The 4,583-nt window shown below is 45.6% G+C and overlaps 1 pseudogene; it reads right to left on the bottom strand.

Moving 5' to 3' along the window:
* Positions 1 to 4,123: 4,123 nt before the first annotated feature.
* LOC122205714 lies at positions 4,124 to 4,220 on the bottom strand (annotated as a pseudogene).
* Between the last annotated feature and the right edge of the window lie 363 nt (positions 4,221 to 4,583).

The following is a 4,583-nucleotide window of genomic DNA, read 5'->3' as shown; positions in this document are numbered from 1 at the left end:
TTTATCTTGAGAGAAAGAGAGTGGGCGCATGCGTGCACATGTGCGTGAGTGAGCAGGAGAGGGGCTGAGAGACAGGGAGAGAGAGAATCCCAAGCAGGCTCTGCACTGTCAGTATAGAGCCCAACGCAGGACCCGGTCTCACGAGCCATGAGATCATGACGTGAGGCGAAACCAAGAGCCTGGGGCCTCACCTACCGAGCCACCTCAGGCTCCCCGCAAGCTGGATCCTTGATGACATTGCTGAGTTTCTGGACGAACCGCTTCTGGAGCTGCCCGGCCCCAGACTTCTTGTTATGTAAGCTGAGCTTGCCTATTGTTTAAAGGCGTTTGCAACCGGACTTTCTCTTTCTTACAGCTGAAAACATTCAAACTCATACAGAGGCCTGGAAAGATTCATCTTCCACAGCATTCCATACGGGGCACCCAACGGGTTCCTACTCAATTGATTAAGGGAATGATTTTAAATGCATGGCTTTTTTTTTATTTAAAAAAAAAAAAAGGGGGCGCCTGGGTGGCTCAGTCGGTTGGGCGTCCGACTTCGGCTCAGGTCACGATCTCACGGTCCGTGAGTTCGAGCCCCGCGTCGGGCTCTGGGCTGATGGCTCAGAGCCTGGAGCCTGCTTCCGATTCTGTGTCTCCCTCTCTCTCTCTGCCCCTCCCCCGTTCATGCTGTGTCTCTCTCTGTCTCAAAAATAAATAAAACGTTAAAAAAAAAAATAAAAAAAAAAATCCCTTTGTAAAAGGGTCGCCTTCTCCCAGTGCGTCCGTCTGGCAGGGTGGCCAACTCCCTAACCGGTACTTTCTACGGCAGCCTGTTCTTATATCACATCTGCCTGTTTATGTTTCACATTTTTTTTTATTTTAATGGATATTACTGGGTTATTTATCTTCTGGAGGCTCTTATGCCTCCTAATGTTAAAATCTTTGTCAAACTGTTCTATAAATTTAAATCCTATGCCTTCAGCGAATCCTCTGGTATTAATTTTGCTATTATTTCTAGCATGAGATTTTTTTTATGCGTTTAGTAAGTTTAACTTGGGGGTCTCTGAATCCCTGCTGCTCATGTCTGTTTTTCCGTACAAGTCATGGATTCAGCTGTCATTGCAGCTGGCCCCTCTGTCTCGTTTCAGGGGTGAAAAGTCTCCCCTTTAGCCCTGGCTTCACATGCTTACCGTTGTCTCGTAAAACACTTGGAATCTGTTCCCTGCATGCAGTAACCTGATGACCACAACCTGACAGCATTAACTCTATGACTTCGGTCTCGTTCACTGCTCTCCCCACCCCCCTTCCTGTCCACGGCCTTGAGGATTTGGCTGAAGAGCATGCCTACTTATCTTGGCTATACTCTTATCATTTTATCCCTCAGAGTTGTATATTTGGAGCAGAGGGGGGTCCTCCACGTGTTAATCTACTGATTCATTTTTATTGGAATTCCCCTTAAACTTTCTTAAAAAAAAACAACTATGATTACAGTCATCACCTTCCTGAAAAGTTCTCAGTGAGTTGCTTTGATTATAAAAACTGCACATCATATAATGATATAAAAGGGCTTCTCTATGTTTATTTTGCAAGAACCTCCCTTGAACCTTTTCTGTCTCTCGTGTTTTAGAAAATATTTAAGACAGTATCTCTGAGTATATGTATCACATGGCTAGACACAGGGAAACATCTAGAACAATTTCTGGCATGTAGTGCTCTCTCCATGTATGGTAGGGGTTACTGCTGTCTTACACTTAGCCAAATGTTATTATACAAGACATTTCTATTAAAAAATTAAGATTTGAGTTCATGCCGCTTCTTTCCTCTTTTTTCCACTAGATATTAGGATAGTCTCCTAAATCTCTAAGCAGGGATGGTCACAGAATAAATAGATTGCAGGGGCAGTTGGGTGGCTCAGTCGGTTAAGCGTCTGACTCTTGATGGGCTCAGGTCACGATCTCACAGTTCGTGAGATCGATCCTGGCATCGGGCTCTGTGCTGTCAGCTTGGGATTCTCCCTCTCCCTCTCTCTGCCCCCTCCCACTCATGCTCTCTCTGTCTGTCTCAAAAGAAATAAATAAACCGAAGAAGAAGAAGAAGAAGAAGAAGAAGAAGAAGAAGAAGAAGAAGAAATAGATTGCAGCCACATTTTCAGGCACTGATGGTAAAGACCCCCACTATCCAAAGTTCTTACATAGTTGCCCCTCTTCCATTCCTGGCAGACCTGATTAATCAACCACTGCCTTCTTCTCCCCAGAGCGGAGAGGAGACTCCAGGCAGCCACAACCAATCAATCAGATGTTATAAAAAGAATAAAAGCAATTTTCCATCCCTGCCCAAGAGACATTACCGAGGACAGACTACATGAAGGAAGCAAACGGCTTCTTTTCCAGAGTCTCTAGTTTTCAGAAAGTTTCCTTGGCGGTTTACTTTAAAAAGAACAGGAACTGGGATAGTAGAATTTGCCAATGAAATGAAAAGTTGTAGTTCAATCACAAACTCTTACTGCGAGAAAACGCTGTCTAATTTGCTGTCTAAAATTACTGATTGTCTTAAATGTGTTCGAAGTGAAGTAATTGGCTCCATTGTCTCCCAAATAATTGTTGAGTGGGAAGCATTGGTGAGAAGGAACAATTATCCAGGTCAGTTGGTAATGATAGACCACGATAAATCGGTACAACCGGGGACGACGTGCAGGTCGGGAGAATGTTCTAGAAAATCAGAACTACAAGGAAGAGGGTGCTACCGAAGGGCCGGACTCTTTTGTTTTTGTGGCCAATCAGGAACGTGACGCAACAGCCTGGATAGATCTCGGCAGCGGCTGACCTCCTGCCATCCGCTCAGGACCTATACGCCTAACCTGCGTGTGTCCTTGAATCATTAAGTTATATTTTCTGCTGCTGCAAACCCACCCTGATACGTTCTTCGACTTTCGCCCAAACACATGCTCTTCTTACGCTTGCCCCTCAGCAGTAATAGAAACAGGAGAAGCACAGAGTGCAAGATATAGTTATTATCGCTCCCAAGCTAAGAAATTATTTGTGCCGTAAACACAAAATAATGTTGTTTACGGAAAAGCAGAATAGCCAGAAAGTACTCCAGAAGTTCAAAGCGGCAACAGACGCCCTTGGAGAGATAAGAGAGTGTTCACAGAGGAGACGGAACATGAGCTCGGTGGCCTGGCATCACTTTTGTTGTGAAGACAGGTGGCTACAGGCGGTCCCTGAAGGAGAAAGCCACGGCTCACATGTCTGTGTCTCTCCGGCTTGCCCTGGGAGCTGTCTCTAGGCCATCCACGAGAGCGTTGTGACCACAAAGACGGTCTGTGCAGGTGGGAGTTATTTCTCTTCTTTGCCTAGTTCCCTAATACTCACATTTTTATAACTTTATGTCATGTCTCCGTTCTTGGCATTGGCCTCTCGTGGGCTTCTAAGCCCTAGCTTGAATTAGCTTTGCTGGGTATTTCCAAAAGAGCCAAATCAACGGGAAAATAAGGATATTGATCGTCCAATGGGAGGGAAAGGAGGAAAGGAAAAGAAAATAGAGGCGGAATGTCCCCGGACACAGGGACCCTGCACTTCTCCTTCTGTCCAGAGACTCTCTGTTGACTCTGAACATTAAGTTTTACTCTTTTTTTTTAATGTTTAGTTATTTTTGACAGAGAGAGACACACACAGACAGAGAGAGAGAGAGAGAGAGAGCATGAGTGGTGGAGAAGCAGACAGAGAGAGGGGGACACAGAATGGGAAGCAGGCTCCAGGCTCTGAGCTGTCAGCACAGAGCCCGATGCGGGGCTCAAACTCACAAACCGTAAGATCGTGACCTGAGCCGAAGTCAGACGCTTAACCGACTGAACCCCCCAGGCACCCCACGTTTTACTCTTCTTTTTTTTACATTTCATTTTATTTTTTATTTTAATTTAATTAATTTTTTTTTTAATTTAAAAATAGAACTGTCTTAATACCCAGAAGTTGACTACTAGGTATTTATCCAAGAGATACAGGTATGCTGTCCCACGTCTTACTCTTACTATCGCTGATATTTTCTTTATGAATTTTGGAGCAGGAAGCAACATGGCTTCCAAAACGTCTTAGACTATAGCTGTGCTACCATTTGGTTTTGTTGTCCTTCTTGCTTGTTTAGAAAAAATATGGAGCCTTTCATGAATGTGTGTGTCGTCCTCGGGCAGGGACCACGCTAATCTTCTCTGTGTCGAAGATGTATGTTGCCGAAGTGAGCACTGTGCTAATATATTTGGATTTTATTACCCGTTTCAGACCTTTCAGGGACTCCTTGTCTTCTTACAATGTCATCGAACTCTCACAGAACCAGGCCCACCTGTCTCTCTGGTCCCTCTGTCCACCGTCCTTCCCAGAAATCCTATGCTCGGCCCCTGGAAGTACCTCCGGGCACACTAGCTGCCTGGTGTCCTGTTTTGCTCTCTCACCACTCCCCTGTCTTTGTGTCCTCGTTCCTGAAATGCCTCTTCCACCCGGGCCCTCCCACTGCATCCTTCACGACCACGTTCAAATGTGCCACCCCAGATGCCTTCCCCAACTCCTGGTCAGAACGAGTGGCCACCCCTTCAGGGGCCCTCAGAACAT

The sequence above is a fragment of the Panthera leo genome, chromosome D4 (genome assembly GCF_018350215.1).
Source record: "Panthera leo isolate Ple1 chromosome D4, P.leo_Ple1_pat1.1, whole genome shotgun sequence".
Taxonomy (NCBI): domain Eukaryota; kingdom Metazoa; phylum Chordata; class Mammalia; order Carnivora; family Felidae; genus Panthera; species Panthera leo.
The sequence above is the reverse complement of the archived record's forward strand: the minus strand, read 5'-3'. Positions and strand labels throughout refer to the sequence as shown.